Source organism: Xiphophorus couchianus, chromosome 22 (assembly GCF_001444195.1).
Source record: "Xiphophorus couchianus chromosome 22, X_couchianus-1.0, whole genome shotgun sequence".
NCBI lineage: Eukaryota > Metazoa > Chordata > Actinopteri > Cyprinodontiformes > Poeciliidae > Xiphophorus > Xiphophorus couchianus.
The window spans coordinates 20,684,792-20,703,543 of NC_040249.1; the positions used below are offsets into that span (position 1 = coordinate 20,684,792).

Below are 18,752 nucleotides of genomic sequence, written 5' to 3' on the forward strand. Positions count from 1 at the left end.
GTGTCTGAGCCAAAGAGCGTTCGACTGCACCTGTAGTTTGGTGGTATGTCAGTGCTTTAATTTCCCAGAGTAAAATGAGCTTGAAATGATTTTCTGAAGCCAAATTCAATGTTTTAGTAAAGCTTACTCTAGATGGACAGAGTTAGAGTGGCGTCATGACGCTGACAGCAATCTATCTAGTGTTAATAAACTCACTAAAATAATATAAAGCACACAAGTTATGTGTAGAAAAGTGATATTAGTATCGTAATCCAGTAAGTTCCTAGGAGGGATGCACTGTAAAACATTTGAGCCACAGTTAGTTGTATCTACTATCTTCTAATCTTTATGTCAAATCAATTTTGTGAGTTTTAGATTTTTAACCTAAATGTGAGTTTGTGAAAAATAAACTTACAGCGGTTAATTTTGTCAAATCTCCAAGATTTTAATAACAGGAGTGGGAACTATTTCCCAGAATGCTTAGCGGCATGTTTTTGTATCCTGAGATGGAAGTGCGTTACTGACTCTTGTATTATTAAGGCAAATGTTTATTTTAATGTCCTGTTCACACTAAATGTTTCTGAGTTGAATTAATTGTGGTGGTTAATAAAATTCATTATCGGATCAGAAATTTTGTTCATGTGATTTGAAACAAGAATTTAAATTATTCTAAAATACAATAAGTTGTTATTTTAACTTCATATTGTGAGTAAAATAATAGAGAAATGTGGCTCTATAACCAGGTGAATTTTACAGTGTGATAATCTTGTGCCTGTTCGAGGAATGCTGGTCAGAATTGGAGCAAAAATTGCAACATCGTTTTAAGTTCTACCTTAATTTAGTTTTGTCTTCACAACAGAGATGCACAGCAGATAATTGAGACCATTTATTTTGCGACCGATATCCAACTTTTTCTCATCAGTGTGAAACACCAAATTCTGATCTTTTCATAAAAAATTATCTGCTTTCTGTCACTTCCATATGTGGAACTAAATCAGATGCATATCCGATTGTTTTCAACTGGATAAAACATCACATTTTATCCATCTTTTATGCCATTCATGTGAGACGTACATCATAATTTGTCTTATTTCAAATGTACTGAGATATTTGCACTAGAAACCAGACCAAAAATACTTGGTAATATTTGTGGGGTTTTTAAAAAATCGTTTTTACAGTACACAAGTACCAACTGAGAAACAGGAAGTGAAGAGAATACGGAACAGGAAGGGCCAAACTAACCAAAACAAAACACGAAGCTGAGAACATTAACTATAAGAAACTTAATAAATATGGTCCAACACATGAAACAGAGGCCGAAACTCCCAAAACTACTGATGTCACAACATTTCCCCAAACAGCATCCTCCTCACCGGAGAAATGTCTTTTTTCAAACATCACATACTCCTCCTTCAGCAACTTTCAGATGCTTTTTCCAACTGTCTGCTGCTCTTTTTTTCCATACATTTTTATGTATTTTCCCAGAGTGGAAAATAAGAGACCCATTGAGATTTACAGGCCTAAAAACAACTTGAGCTAACAGCATTTTAAATGAACAATGTATGTCCTCTAAGCCTCTCGCTGTCAGCAGCTCTGTGTTCCCCATTCATAAGAAAAACCTGCTTAGACTTTGCTCAGTTGCTGATACTATTGAGGTGTAAACGTTGCAAGTCAGAACTTGAAGCCTCAACATGCAACTTTTCACCTGGAGGCACAAAGTGTATTGTTAGTCATGTCCCACCACTTGGCCCGGTTCCCACCCTTGAAGCTGTCATGCATTTTAATTAACAGTCTGCTTGTAAAATGATGGATCTCCTCAGGCTGTTGGAAACAGGTTTGAAGAGCTGAAGCCTGTCCAGGAAACGTTAAAAACACATTTTCAACTGTTCCTTGGCACTTGCACACTTGACCTTGACGTCACTTGTCAGAATATCACAGACAGTTTAAATCTTGATTCCTTCAACTAGTTTGAAGCAGTTTTGTCTTTTGTCTTGATTTAATCTTCAGAGCCGTTTGCATGCTTTTCCTTAAGCGTGAAGAACTTGATTCCTATGTTGCCATGTATTCTGGTGTATTTAAATGTAAGGAAATAAGATTTCAGGGAAAAGATGTTATGTTTTGCATTTGATGCCCTTTTGTTTTAAATGGTGCCTGCATATTGGGATCAAAGTTGTGGAAATCAGCTTTCATTTAGTCTCTGCTTAATCAGAACGAGGTGAACTTTCATCAACATCTTAGCTAATTTTACTAGTTATTTTTGTCTAGTTTCTTGTGAAATAACTTGAAATAAAACAAAACTAACTTAAAAAAAAACTTTTCAGCAAGATATATGAGCCTTTTTTAAGTCAACAACTCCTTAATATTAATAAAAACATAACAAGGGAGAATGTTGTTACAAGTGAAAAAATCTTCCAGTGAAACTAATACTTTCTGTTCAAGAATTATTGACAAACACGCTTCTATAGCTTCCTGAAAAGGTAGTTTCGTCTTATTTTGAGTGTTCTTGCACACCTGCGCTGGAAACTAGAGAAAAATACTTGCTAATATTTTTGTGTTTTTGCAGTGTTTTTGTGCTGGATGGTGCAGTTTGGACGACTTCCGGTTTATTTTTGCTCAGTTTAAAATGAAAAGAAAGTTATTTTGGTCAAGTTTAAAGCAAGGGGAGTGGCGGCTGTTATTCTTAACAGGTGTGTGTGCAGCAGCTTTAACTATACATTCACTCACAGTCACTCAGCACTTACCTTTAGGGGTGAATGTAATGACTAAATGTTTCTTAGTTTGCATCTTTAGTAACCATGGAGTGCTGAGCCGAGCTGGAGTTTTTTCTTAAAAACCAATACTGTTGCAAGGTGATTTATTATGCTTCCTTGATGACGTTAAGTCTATGGGCTACACAAAACATTTACACAAAATTATTCTTACATAATGAGATTTTATTCTGGTCAGTTCTACCTATGAGCTGTCTCATGGCCTACTATCAGTTTAAATCCAAATACGCTGCTGTGTAATTCAACGTTTAGAGTCGCATGTGAAAATGGCTGCAAACAGATGCACAATTATACAACTGAGCATATTTGAAAAGTGGAAGTAGAGCCTCCTGCACAGCCAGCAAGAATGTAGCAAGCAGTTTCTGCATGGTAAGTCAACAAAAAAAACACTTGACTTTTCAACAGCCATTGTACAGCACATACAGCAGTAAAACCAGCTGACCAAACATGCTGGAACTCTTCTGGGGTTGCTAGGTGATGGGCCATATTCTTCTGGGGTTGCTAAGTAACGAGTGGAACTCTGCTGGGGTTGCTAAGTAACGAGTGGAACGCTTCTGGGGTTGCTAAGTAACGAGTGGAACTCTGCTGGGGTTGCTAGAAAAACACGCTTTGCTGATTTGCATTCTGGTCGTTTTTGAAACATCTCCTTTTCCAGACACAGAAACATTATTGCAAAAAAATGGCTGAGAGTTTTTTTTTTATGCACTTGGACTTGGACTGTTTTTAGAAGCAGTAGAAACCCAAAAGGTTGCTGCCACATGTTATGCTTTTATTCTGGTGTATTTGTGGACTCGCTGACCGACCGCCGCTGGTACTCTTACTGCGGTTTGAGAAGAACGGGGTTACATTACACTAAATGCACTTGCACTGAGTGACAATATTTAATACCTGTGACAAGTTTTGTTTTCCCTGTCATGTGCTTCACTGCCACAACCAGCTGAACCACAGTTCACACCTCAGACACTCTTACGCTGTCAGTCATCACTGGCCGACTTTCCGCTGTTTACGGCAAACGAACTCGCTCCACTTTATTCTTTTAATTACTGAAAGCGTTGAAATTGATCTTAATGCTGTTTGATTTGCATTCAGCTCATACTTTGTAAATATCTCCACACTTTATAGCACATTTTTCTCTGTCATCAGAGTCTGTGCACACACCCTCACTAAAACCTTCGAGAAGCTGCTGCAGATATTCGCCAGCCAGAGGCATTGTTGGAAGAACATTTTTAACTGTCAGATTTGTGCTACATAATGCCAATTTACTCAGTTTAATATGTGGTGTTTATGGCACAGCAAGGGTCATGGAGAGGTCTACTGCTTCTAATATGTTTCTAACAAAGAGGCTATTATTGATAGTTGGACTGAACGATGTTTGTGCAACATGTACTTGCATAAAAAAAGAAGAGAGAAACTCACCAAAGGCACAGTTGTATAAAATTTACACGCACGCTCAAAACCTTTGGGGAAGAATGAACAGAAAGCAAGTAGAAGACAGAACAGAGGAGGAAATAACTCTGGAAAGATTGTTCCAGTGTATAATATCAAACTATATTTCTGGATGTAGTTAGTTTTGGGTGTCTGTTTGAGAAGCGAAGCTGCGAGGCCACAGCTGGTTGTGTTTAGACTGTTTGTCAAGGGCGGCGCTGCGGTCGACGAAGGCCGAGCGACAGACAGGAGACGCACAGAGCGGCAGGTAAATATACCTCCAGCATATTCATCAGCATGTCATCATTATTAAAGCTGCATGTGACGCAACTATGCAAGCAACAAATGTTTCAGCATGTTTCTGTTTACTTCTTCCCAGTGATCACACTCCACATCCAGGGGCTGTTGTAGATTTATTTTGTTGTTTTTTTCCCGCCGTTAAACCGTTCTCAAATGTTTTTGTGAAAATGTAACACTCCAGTAATCCTGACAGCTGCGCAGGAAGAGACGCAGCCGGTTGTTTGGCCCTTCTCCTCCTACGCACAAGAGGGGCTTTAATTTTTTAAGCCTGCATACAACTGTTCAATATCCGGCGTATCTGTGAATTTTGTTACCCACAATAAAGATCAGTGAATTAATCACCAAATTGCAAATCTTTACTGAGAACGGAAAATCGCTGAAGTCCAAAACTGTCGGCGTCAATAAAAATCTCTATAAAATTTATGTGATTGAAGCATTTTACTCTTTAACGATGTTTAGATGGTTTTTAATAAGCAATACGCGATTTCATGTTTCCTGGAGACTGAATATGTGTTGCACAGACACATTCCTCCATATCCAAACAGTTACTTTTTAAAAATGACTGGGAACAAAATGTGACGATATACATAAGTAAGAAGAATTGTCATCCCCAATAAAGAACAGTAAAAACAAAAAAAATTATCTTTTATTGAAGCGTAATAAATAAAGCGTAAATAAATAAAGCGTAAATAAAACAAATGTGAACGGCCACGCTAAAAAAGTCTGACTCGACAAAAATCTGATTTGGGTCACTTCAGGCTGCAGTGTGAATGTAGTCTGTTAGTGTTATAAGCTCTTCTGAAGAACATTTAAATGAACTAAATGTGTTTATCTTTAGTTGCACTGATTACAGCAACAGGGTTTTAACAGGTCTGCCTAAAAAAATCAATCCTCCAGCTGCAGCTGATCAGAATGCTGCTGCTGGAGTTCTGACTAAAACCAGGAAGATGGGGCACATCAGCCCGTTTTAAAGTCCCTACAGAGCCTGTAGCTCCGAGAATAGACTTTAAAATACTGATGTTAGTTTATAAATCACTGATCGGCTTAGCACCACAATTCATTAAAGATCTGCTGTTGTCATAGCAACCTTCCAGACCTCTCAGGTCTTCTGGTTCTGGTCTGGTTTGCTCTACATCCAGAACCAGGACCAATCATGGAAAAGCATAAATCAACTGTGCACCACAAATCTGGAACAAAGCAGCTGAAACACTGAGTTCCTTTTAAAACCCACCGGTTGGAATTGCCTTTCATTATCAGTAAATGGATAATTGATCAATGTGTTTGATCGACTGATAATGGCATTTGACAAAATGTTTTATAATTGGTGACTTTGAACTGCTTTGTCACTGAAATGTGCTATAAATAATAAATTTGACTTCACTTAGACATGTCAGCAAAGCTTTCCGGTAGACAATTGCACCAGAGTTACATCTAGGTTCAACATCCTATCTGTTGTTGGGAAAAATGTAAAAAAGAAAAAAGCCTTTTTGTCCATTTATGACATAATTACATCTGTAACCCTGAAGCCAGGAAGGATCTGCTGGCACAAAAAACAGAGAAAAGTCTGAGTGGCCTCCGCCTCCAGCTGGGCACTGAGGGTTTAGTTCAAAGTGAGAACTGCTGTTAAAGCCAACAACCGCTCACGCATTAAGATGCATCCTCAATTATCTCAGTTACTCTCTTTACATGCATTCACAACAACGTAAGTTGTTAGCGTGCTAAAAAAATCACTCGAGCTTTGTTAGCACTCAAAACCGCAGAAAGTTCAAGGAGATTAATAGTGCAGTTTATCATTAATCACTATGTAAATAAAGTTCAACCCAAACAATAAACATCATAACCTGGAAAACTTTCACCACAATAAAACACCCAAGAGAAGAAACTCAGAGCTGATAAACTGATGTTTGAAGGTTATGGAGTGAATAAGACCGGACATTTTGCATTTTGCACCACGGTATGTGCAAAATTAATCAAAACATCAGGCGAAAAGCTTGACAGAATATAACACAACATCTTAATATATACAAACAGAAATTAAAATATTCGTCTCGTAACTCATTGTTTTTGTCCCTCCTAAAGTCAAGAGTGGAGCCATTTTGTGACTGGCACAATAAAACCATAAACACGATGTTTTGAGTTATTTACAGATTCTGAAAGTATGGATTCTTAGCTTTCCAATGGTAGAAACTACAAGTGTTGTGTGCATTAATAACGTTTTAGGGCTTTTTGTAATTTATGAGCGTAATATAAGAAGAATAGACTTGTATTGCTTTGGCAAAAGCAAACATTTCCTTTCAGCCAGTAGATTTCCCAGCATAAATAATTTTATTTTAGGTATTAAAATGCAGTTAGTCAGCGTGGGGCACAGCGCTGCTCAGCCCCTTTTCACTGTTTTATTGCACAGCCGCAGAGATCTGCATGTCTGTGTTCAAAAAATAAGTTCTGCAACTCCCCATGAGAAACCTTCACTGGTATCTTCAGCTTTTATTTTAGTGACCTTAATCATTATTATTTTTAAACAAAATCCTTTGCTAAGCTAACTGCAGCGCCGCACTTTGAGCTAACGTCACGGCAAATAAACAGTTGCTTACATACACTATGCCACGGACCACCAGTGGTCCTGGAACCACAGGTTGAGAAAGACTGGATCATTGCATTAGGAAAATCCATTCAACAAGTACTTTTACTTTCAATACTTTAAGTATTTTCAAAAGCAAATCAATCACCTTTTTGTATGTTCATTTGTACTTTCTCCACCACTGCCAACGAATGACCATTTTTATGCACTCTGTGCTCCTTTATTCTCTCTTTTTTTAAAATAGCAAACGTAAATATTTGCTGTCATTACTTCAGGACTGTAGTTCGATGCTTCTCGTGGTTTTCTAGTAAACTGAGCTGGAAAGAAAGCAGTCAGATTGGCCAGCAACTGGCTAAAGAGGCAGACAGGAAGGTCAGATTCCTGGGGAAGAGAAATGTATTCTCTATTCCCCCCACAAACAAACCAGCACAGAATGTCCCTGGCTGGTGGCCAGCGGCTGTATGAAGAGACCATCTCCTCTGTATCTCTCTGTGCACATCTCACCGCACTCCTCCTCACTCCCTCGGATCCCAGAGACGGATGGCTGACAGAGGAATGGAGGAAAGAAGCAGCAGCCAGAGATTTCTCAGCTCATGTAACGATATTTTAACCAGAGCAGGGATGTCGCTTTGACGGAAGGTAGCATGGAGGAAGTTCGTTAAAAACCGTATGTTAGGTATGAGATCAGATCTGGAATAAAAACCATTTTCTCTCTTTCCCGTCTTCGTTTATTTGTGCAGGCAGAGTTAGGTGGTAACTACTTACATTTACTTGAGTAACTTTTATAAAATAAAACTTCTGAATTTTCTACCCACCGAATGAAATACAAACATGTTTTAACCAAAGATTTACCAGACACAGACACACCTGCAGTTTCTGCTAAAGTTTCATAAGATTTTTATTGAAAGAAACTAATTTGGAAATATTTTATATTAGTTTTTGTTGCTTATATAAATTATTGTAATTTTCATCCTTAAAATACCAAAATTTCCACTTCATATTTTGGTCCGTCTGATAATGTAATTTTTAAATATCAAATGATTGGTAATTTGATCAGTTGCTCAGTGCTTGAGTAGACATTTTACCAAATACTTTTTTACTCTTAATTTTTTGGACTGCTACATTTTACTTGATTAAAAATATGTTGAAGTGGCAAAATGTTTGGAACTTTAGATTATATTGACGCCCTGCAAGCAAGGGTGTGACGTCGATCTTATCCACCTCAGCATAGATCTGAAAATCAGCTCCTGTCTTTCCTCTCCTGTGATACGTTTGTCTGACAGACTCACCCTCCAGGTCATGTCTGCACATTTGCAATTAACAATAATCACGCCACTGTTGTCAAGTCAGCGACTGTCTTGCTATATTTAGCAATGTTTCTGACAAGAAACATCTGCAAAGGCTTACTTCAGAATAAGCAGGTCATTGGCCAGACAATTGCGATCGTTGCGTCCTTTCCTGTTGTAGTTTGGGAAGATAAAAACATTTTGGAAAAGTGCCCAACAGTTCGGTTAGGATGTGGTCCAGGTGAAGGGATATAGATGAAAAATAGCAGACCAAAAGAAGACAAAATAATTATTAAAATAATTTTAATAATTATTTTGTTTAGTCTGTTTTAATTGAGCTCTAATGTGTTTGTCTAGAAAATCCAGTTTGTTTGGGGAATCGAACTGGGATCAACCCAAAAAAAGTAAAGTGAAGTGAACTCTGGTGCAGTTTGACTGCATATGTGCATTGCACAAGTTACTCAACCAGGTAATTTAATGAAAAAAGAAACATATGCAAAACATATGTGCTCCAAAAGCAGGAAGTGGACTACAGCGCAAGGCATTCTGGGTAAATCCAACCCAAACATTTGTGAGAAAATAGCGTTAGCAGGAGAAATGACTTATTTTTTACCAACCACAAAAGAGAAATCCAGGAGTGCTAAAATCTGACACTATTCCAGTTTGGTTACGTTTTGTGAAAAAGGCTCAGTGTTTTCTTCAGAGGTTTTCATGTTGTTTCCTTCAGTAGCTTTTGGTACAGCGCCCCCACAGGCGAGGAGGGGAACAGCTTTTTCAATTAGTTTGGTTTGTTTGACAGTGCAGTGTGAAAGCGAACCGCAGCAGCTGGAAATGTACGAAGTGTTGCAAGTTTGGTCCCCAATTGAACTGAATCTACCAGATTATCTGGTGTGAAACTGATACCAGCCCTGTTTAGAACACTTTAATTGAACTGCGGTTCAATTAAAATCCGAATGTCTAGAAAGTCTGGTTTGTTTGAGGAGGTGTGAACGCGTAATCGGACCCTGATCCGCCTAAAAACTGAGGTCTCAGGTCGGTTGAAGTGAACTCCGCTGCGGTTTGAATGCATTATAGATGCCTGAGACCTCTCCAAAAGGAAGAAGTGGACTACAACGCAGGGCATTCTGGGTAATTCCAACCAAAATAATCGTGCTAGTCTATTGCTAGTGAGAGAAACGACTCATCTTTTACCAAAGACAAAAGATAAATCCTACAACTCCTAAAATCTGACGCCACTCCAGTTTTGTTTACATTTTGTGAAGAAATAAGTTGCTCTTATGTCTTCTTCAGACATTTTAATGTCAGTTCCTTCACTAGTTCGTTGTGTAGCGCCACCACAGGCGAGGAGGGGAACAGTTCAGTGTGAAAGTGAACCGCAGCAGTTGAAAATATAACAAATGTTGCAAATTTGGACCCCAATTGAACCGAGTCTACCGTGAAAGCACCCTCAGAAAAGACACATTAATATAAACCATGTGGAGAAAACCAGAAAAAAAAAAGAATCTGTGAGCATCTGTCTGCCTGGCGGAGCCTCTGATCATCTCCTCCACCGTCCACACAATCACACGTGAGCTCCAGTCCTGCTCCCCTAGCGCTTGTTGTTCTCCAAAATTCAGCTGACTAGGCACATTAAGTGTGGGAAAACTCCCAAAGTCGAGGACAAGAGGACTTGTAGAGTCATCATCACCTCCACATCTGCTTGGTTCACTCAAGGCAAAAAGATTCTAGCAGCACTGATACCTGGAGGAGAACTTCATGCAGAGAGGAAAAGGAGGTGGACGGGCCGCCACTAGGGGGCAGGCTAACACAGCGAAAAGAGCCATTTCACTTTTTCTTACTTTTTAAATCTTGCAGCTCAGCTTTTTCTCCCTTTATTCACAGATATTTTACACCCAAGCAGCATTCAACAGTCATATTTGTATCAATCTTGTTCACTTCCTTTCAACTGGGCATGAAGACAGAAGAGGAGATAGCTTCATCCTGACTCCTGTGTTTTCTGTGAGGCGTCTCTTCACGGTTACATAAACAGCATCTGAGCTGGCCAGCCACATCCTCCCCATTGGATTCCATTAGATCTGCTCATAATGGCTGCGGTGCGGCTGTTCTGCTCCGGGGTGGAGGTCCCGCTCCCTTCCTCTCCTGCTGTTTGTCTTTTCTCTGAGCTGGTGAGGCTGGACTGAAGGGTCTGCTGAGCCGGCTCTCCTTCAAGTGGCTGCAGAGGAATGAGAGTCGCCACCGCAGCAGAAGGACCTGCAGAAATAAGTGTTAGAAAACAACACCAGCCATGCTCAACCATCTCTGAGTTTGCACTCATGTGATTTCACATGCATTTTTTTATTTTATTTTTTTTCCTTGTACCAACTACACTGAAAAAACGCAACATATGTGTCTTCGTACACTTGAACTAAGACAAAACTAACTTACATGTAACTTTTCAACAAGATATAGGAGCTTGTTTTAAGTTTAAAAAAGATTGAATTTTGATAAAAAGCAACAGCTTTATTTCACTTATAGAAAAAAGGTATTTTTATAATTTAAATAATCAGCATCAATATTGAACAATTATTGAATATTACTTCTATATCTTGTTGAAAAGTTACTAGTATGTTAGTTTTGTCTTAATTCCAGTGAACTAACATATTTGTACTAGAAACTCAGCCAAAAAGACTAATTTATAATAAGTTAAATTATTAATTATAATTTAAAACGTCTTGCTCCTCTGGCAGATTATTTCACTTATAACTAGAACTTTTTAATGAATATAAAGGAATTATTTACTTTAAACAAGATCCTATAACTTGGTGAAAAGTTACGTGTAAGTTAGTTTTGTCTTATTACAAGTGTAATAAGATATTTGCACTAGAAACTAGACCAAAATAACTTGGTAAGATTTTGTGTTTTTGCAGTGTTCAAACTGCAACCAAGCAGCCTTCTCATATTAATAACATTATTGATATCCCTTGAGATTTTCTACATTTTGACACGTTGGAGCTACAAACGTCTGTGTATTTTATTTGGATTTTATGTGATAAATCAACAGAAAGTATGAAGTATTCTACTCTGCTACAGCTACAGCTCTATCAGTTTGGAATATTTATAGACAATATATATTTTCTTTTTAAAAAAATCGAGCTCCATCAGACTGGATGGAGAGCGGTTGAATTTTCGGCTCGGGTTTTGACTGGTCCGTTAAAACACATTAACATGCTGGTGATCTAACGCATGTTTAGGATCTTATTGTTTGCTTGAAGGTGAACTTTGACCCCAGTCTTCAGTCTTCGGCAGCCTTTTCTTCCAGGATTATTTGACTCCATCCATCGTTCCTGTCACTGCTGAAGAAAAGCAACCCCACAGCATGATAATGCCACCACCATGTTTCACCGTGGAGATGGTGCATTCAAGAGGCTTTGGGGTTTTATTTAGAGATATAAAATGAAAATAAAGGATCGTTTTCATTCCACTTTACAGGTTTATTTCCAAAAAATGCAAACATATGAAAAATGTCAAGGAATATGCATGCTTTTCTTTTACACGTTTTGTGTAAATGTAACATTCTGTGTTCGTCTCAGGCCCAGTAATCAACTGTATACCAGCAACGTCAAACTAGCTTACATTTTGGGAAAATTTAAACTCTGAATGTTCTTAAAGGGCCAGAATGTACTGATAAAATCCATTAAACCGTTAAAATATCAATAAATAGCTGTCTATTTGTGTTTCTTAAAATTAAATGCTGAACATCTTTTTACACTGACCAGTCCCTTCAGCATTTTCTGGTTGTTTTTTGCTTTTCTTCCAATCAAAATCGCAGAATTTCTGGTGCTAATTTAGAAATATTTGTAAGACGTTTTTACAATATTTGCGCTAATTTTATTACTCACCTTGTCAATCACGGAGTACAACTTGACATCAAGTAAGGCTGAGTCAAGTCACTTAAACCTAATGTTTTTTACCAATTTTGAAAAAACAAAACAAACAATTGCAGTAAAATTAGAAGAAATGTGTGGATTTGTTGATTTTGTTTGAATTTTGAGGATTTGTGGAAAAACTGGAGGGCTGTATTGATGTAATTTGGAGCCTAGAGGGCCACATAAGAAGCTACGGCGGGCGAGATTTGGCCCCCGGGCCTTGAGTTTGAGATTATAGTAGGGTGAAATAACTTACCCTACTTTAATTTTCTGTTGTTTAGACAATCAAAGCACACATTTTACTCATTTAACCTTTGATTGTATAAATCTTTCTTTCTCACGTATTAAATATCTTTAAATAAGAAATTTTTGCAAAGTAATTGAATTAATGTGGAAGAGTTCAGCTTTTCAAGCTTTTCTGAAGGGTAGGCGTTACATAACTGCTGGAGAATAATTTCACAGCAATTGTCACCTTACGCCAGCGGTAAGGTGACAATTGCTGATCAGTAGGTGTCAGGTAAAGGTGTGCTGCTATGAAATGTCTTGCTGCTGAAATGTGCTATACAAATAAAAAATAAATAAATAATGACAAGAACATTCCATTCTGTCAGTACACTCAGTACCATGACCATGACTGACTCATACATGATTATTTTGTGGCATAATATTTCATCCTCTGGCAGTTAACAGGAACGGCTTATGACAGCTTAGAACAGACACAATTATTCATGACTTTCAGGTATGCTTACATAATGCATGGAGGAGCAAAGCTACATGCTTTGAATGCTTACTGTGGTGAATGATGTTGTAGACACTCAGCGATTTGTACTACCACAACTTCACCATGTAGAATTCAATGTGTTTCGGTTCAATTAAAAAAAGGCGACATAAACACCAACTCCGACAGATCATCAGTAAAGCAGGTATTTAGATTAGCTAATCAACCACCGCAGTGTTAGCTTAGCTTATAGCAGCGTTAGCTAATCAACCGCCGCAGTGTTAGCTTAGCTTATAGCCGCGGTAGACGACAGCTGCAGTGTTAGCTTAGCTTATAGCAGCGGTAAATGACAGTCGCAGTGTTAGCTTAGCTCATAGCAGCGGTAGACGACAGTCGCAGTGTTAGCTTAGCTTATAGCAGCGTTAGCTAATCAACCGCCGCAGTGTTAGCTTAGCTTATAGCCGCGGTAGACGACAGCTGCAGTGTTAGCTTAGCTTATAGCAGCGGTAAATGACAGTCGCAGTGTTAGCTTAGCTTATAGCAGCGGTAGACGACAGTCGCAGTGTTAGCTTAGCTTATAGCAGCGTTAGCTAATCAACCGCCGCAGTGTTAGCTTAGCTTATAGCAGCGGTAAATGACAGTCACAGTGTTAGCTTAGCTTATAGCAGCGGTAGACGACAGTCGCAGTGTTAGCTTAGCTTATAGCAGCGTTAGCTAATCAACCGCCGCAGTGTTAGCTTAGCTTATAGCAGCGTTAGCTAATCAACCGCCTCAGTGTTAGCTTAGCTTATAGCAGCGGTAGACGACAGCCGCAGTGTTAGCTTAGCTTATAGCAGCGTTAGCTAATCAACCACCGCGATCACTTATCACAAAATAATCGCAAAATAAACATCGTGACTAAAAGCTTAAATGGAACTGAATGTTTCTGTGCTTTTATTTTTATTTATTTATTTATTTTTTGGTGTTGAATCCTGAAATGTAGCGTGGTTGTTGTCAGTTGCTACGGCAACGGGCCAGCGTAGCCGACACAGAGAGTGAGAGGAAAAAATGTTATTGAGTTGTTCCTTAACGGTTTTTCAGCGTTACTTTTCCCTTTTTCAGTGATGCACTGAACTAAATTAATAATACAGACATCTTCAAGTTGTATTTAGTTAACAGAGTTACTGCGCGGCAAAGGATGGCTTGTAAAATAGTAGCCTTTTTGCCCTGCAACGTTGTGCGCAAAATTTCCGGATGTAAACAATAACATTCAAGGGGTTCATAATAGTAGGGATGGGCGATGTGGACTTAGACTTTTTCGTGAAACACTGGCATAAAGCTTCCAGCCTGATAGCGCAGTGATACTGCAGAGAAGAAATGGACATGAAACCGACTCCATGTAACCTCTACGCCCCCAAAACAACGCAGTTTCAAAACTGCGTTGTTTTGAAACTGTAGCTCCTGTTCTGTAGTCATAAAGCGAGCTTTTAAAGAGTAATCATTAATTTACTCGGACATGGCAGAGGGGCTGGAGCAAAGGAAAAAAGGGAGGCTGCTTTGAACAAGTTTCCCTTCATTTCAGGAATATAACCGGGGGAGTAGAAGTGCACTGCTCTCCTATTTTACAGTGAGAATTCAATGCAACTTGCAGGTGAGAAGTTTCTTCTTCCCACTCACATCCTTGGTGTTTCCATTAGATTTAGAAAGTTGCAGCCAGGTGCTGCTAATAATACAAGTGATTCATTTCAATTTTTGCTGAACAGGAGATTTTCTTACCTGAGTGAAGTTGCTCCTCCCTTCACGCCTCCTTTTTGAAATTAAACAAAATTGGTGTCAAACGTTTGTGCAACAAAAACATTTTCATTTGTGCCGCTATAATTTTTAAAATTTAGAAAAAAAGTCTCCAGAGGTCAATTAAGATCAGTCGTCCTTCCAATTCACATTAACAAAATTGATTTTATTTACGGTAGTTTTTTCTGTGTTTCTTATTTTGTTTTTGTTAGATCCGTCATGTTTCTGTTATTCTTTAGTTCAATCCTTTTTGGTGATTCTAGTTTATGTTTATTTATTGTGTCTAGTTATTCTTTGTTACCCTATTTTAATTATATTTCTTGGGTCTTGTTATTCTTTAGTGTTAGATTTATTTCCTAGTCCTCTGTGTACTCTCCCTCGCCCCCGTGACGCTCTCTCACCTGCAGCCCGTTTTTCAGCCATCTGTTTCTTGTTCAGTAACCAACTAATCAACCTCCCCAGTGTATATAAAACTCATTCTCAGTCACTTCTTGCTGATTACTCCTGTCTAATCACGTTGCTGTTTTTTCTACTGGATTCCTGTTTTTGTTCTGCTCTGGCTCCCTGTTTTCCTTTTTCATTAAATCAATTGACATGATCCATTCTCCCAGCTCCAGTTTGCATTTTGGTCCATAAACTCATGACAACAATCATTGAAACCTGACACCACTTCATTTTTGTTCATATTTGGTGAAGGAGGAAGTTGTGCTTGCTGTTTTTGTCAGTCGTTCTTGGTGCAGCGCCACCGCAGGCGAGGAGGGGAACATGTTTTTTAATTAGTTTGGATCATTTGACATTGTGCAGTGTGAAAATATAACACATGTTGCAAATATGGTTCTCACTCGAACTATTGGGTGTGATCTCAGCCTCAACACAATGTGTTAAAGCAGATAATTATTTAAAATTGACACTTTTAGGGAGCTAAAAACATTTAGCTCCCTAAAAGTGGCTTAATATGTAGAAGTAGAGCATTTCTCAGCTTTAACGGATGTAAGTGTAGGATCTTTTCCAGAGTCTATTTCTGCAGAGGGACAATAAGTTTGGAAAGTCCCTCAAATCACCTGCTGTTGCATCCTTTCAACCCCAACACACTCCTACAGTCTGCTTCCTTTCTTTATCCCATCACCAGGCCTGTGTGTTTGGGGAAGGCGGGACAAGGTGTATGTGATTAAACACACCTGGTCAAGACTGGCTCCGCCTTCTACCCCCAGCGTACAATTACTGCAATCAATACAGAGGTAAAAGTAGCAGCTGGTGTGTGTGAGTGTGTGTGTGTGTGCACCCCTGCACACGTTCCCAGAGAGTAACTTTCAGCAAATGGTGTGAAGGAATCCAACTCCAGTGGCGGTGACCCTTCAGATTTTCTCCCTTCCTCCTCTTCATCACATCAGCCTTACACCTCCTGCGCAGACAGACAGCTGCAGAAGACATTACGTTTGAGAGAGAAAACGAGAGAAGGATGAAAAGAAAACAAGTCGACGTTTCAAAAGGAGGAAGAAATGTGATAAATGGACAGAGGGAGGCAAGTAGAGTAGCCAAAAATTGTACTGAAGTGAGAATAGAACTACTTCAACATATTTTTACTCAAGTAAATGTAAGAAATAGCAGTCTGAAAAATTATTCAAGTAAGAGTAAAAACGTATTTGGAAAAAAGTTTACTTAAGTAGTGAGTAACTAATGAAATTATCAATGATTTAAAAGTTACATCATCAGTTGGACCAAAATATAAAGTTAAGTGGAAATTATGGTATTTTTAGGGACCAAAAGGACAATAATTCATATGAGGAACAAGAAAGAAAATGTTTCCAAATCAGTTTCTTTCAATATAAATCTTACTAAACTTTAACAAAAACTGCAGGTCTGTGTCTGGTGGATTTTTGGTGAAAAATGTTTGTGTTTCATTCAGTGGGTAGAAAATCCATAAATTTTACTTAAGTGAGAATAGAAATACTTCATAATGAAATTACTTGAGAAAAAGTCAAAAGTACAGCGTAGTAAAAATGCTTCTAAAAATATTTTGTTTCAAAACAAAGTTGCCAAATAAGTATAGCTGAGTAAATGTAACTCGTCCTCCAGTTTCTCATCACAGGATGGAGGATTCCTTTGTGTTCATTCATAAAGAATCAACAGAAATGCATTTAACCGTCTGGCTGCCCATTTACGCCCTGGACACTGAGCAGCGGTTCTGCATTTAGCCCTGATGTTGTACTTCATGGCCATTTCACCACAATATAAGGGCCGTTTCAACCACAGATTCAAAACTGATGAAGTACATTTCTAAAAATGAAAAAAATACGTCTCTATGTTTGAAGTATTCGGGTCAGACGGAGTTGTCTTTCTAAGCCAGTTTTCTGGTTGTGTGTCAGGGGTTTACATGTCAGACATCTGGGTTTCGATTGTCATGAAATTTTACTCAAGAGTAGAAATACTTCATAATAGAATTACTCAAGTAAAAATACTCTTAAAAGTAAAAATTTTTCTAAAACGTTACTCAGCTAAATGTAATTGAGTGAATGTAAGTAGTTACTGCCTAGCCCTGGCTGCTGCGGTGTCCCAGAGCGTTGAGGATCGTTAATCATGGAGTCTTTGTGCAGGACTCTGGATTTGGCTCCGTAATTAAAATGTTAACCAGGCCAGGAGACAATGGCTGCTCTGTTTGCTCTACTGTCCGCTTCATGCTCTTTCTGCTTCCTCCTCTCTCTTTGTGTCGGTTTCCCTTCATGGCCCATTTTCCTCTCTCATATGAAACATACATTGACTTTGATTGTTGCTAAAACCACAAACCCACATATACTGGCTCATTTTTTAAAATCTTAGTTTCACCTTCTGTCTCTTTTGCCATTTCGTGTCGCTCTGTTTCTTTGTCAGACGTCTTCAGTTTCACTCTTTCTGAACCACACAGGTCATAAATCTGGTTATGCTCAGGCATGGTGATGTTCCTGAATTACCTTTGCATGTTTGTGTGCGTGAGCGGCCATGTTTTTACTCAGAACCTGGGCCTTCATGTTAACGGTTACCGACGCTAAAGCAACCAACGCTACAATATTGACTCGGCTGAATGAGGCTAACAGGATTAGCTGTGTTTAACTGGATGGTACCTGAACTACAAATATATTTTTAAGCTATTTTTATGAATTTTTGTAAAAATAAAATAAAAATACTAAAAATCTTTATTAAAAATTAATACTTTTTCTAAAAAATAAAAAAATTTTAATAATTAAAAATATTTATTTTATAAAAGTTTTATTTAAAAATATATATATTAAAAAAGTTATGAAAACATTAAATTAATGACATTTTTATAAAAAAATAATTTGCAACTTTTTTATTAAAATTTAATTATTTTAAAAATTCAGAAAATTCTTATTGAACAAAATCATAAAATATATTTTTTTTAAATTATAATTTTTTAAAGAAAAATTTTATTTAAATATTTTTTATACATAAAAAATATGTATTTTTAAAAATGTATAAAATACATTTTTTGAATTTTATTTCTTCTTGGAGATATTGGAAAAACAATGTCTCCAAGCAATTGTTGCTTCCCATCAATATGGGAAGAGTTATGAGGCAATTCACATTTAACTGATTGCTAAATAGCATAAAAAACTTTAGGGAAGCTTCCAATCTCATGCAAATGAACCGAGATTCTTTGAGAGCATATGCACCAAAAAGTCCTGCTAATCCTGAGAGAAAAACAAGCTGAGCTGCATGCTAGTCACTGATAACATGCAGAGCTGATTTGGTTCGTTTCTGTTCTGGTTCACCTGCCCCTGAGGATCAGCACTTGTTCTGGGGCAGAGGTGAGGACTGCAGGGGCGTCCTCTGGAGTGAAGACGGTGTGAAGAGTCGGGGATAGGATGATAGGATATTCACTCTAGGGAATCGTTTTCCTCCTTGTGCAGGAGGATCAAAGCCCCACTGACACCCTGGATCCCGTGGGCCATGAACAGCCAGGCCAAAGACGCTGCTGCGACATCATGATACCCTGCAGTGACCCAGCATCAAAGCTACTGGATGCAA

General features: G+C 38.2%; 1 long non-coding RNA gene across 1 annotated transcript; it reads left to right on the top strand.

Annotated features, from left to right (window-relative positions):
- Positions 1-4,232: 4,232 nt before the first annotated feature.
- Positions 4,233-10,757, top strand: LOC114137560 (uncharacterized). The gene is made up of 2 exons (XR_003594014.1): positions 4,233-4,440; positions 10,218-10,757. It is a non-coding gene; the product is annotated as an uncharacterized LOC114137560 (long non-coding RNA).
- The last annotated feature ends 7,995 nt before the right edge of the window (positions 10,758-18,752 follow it).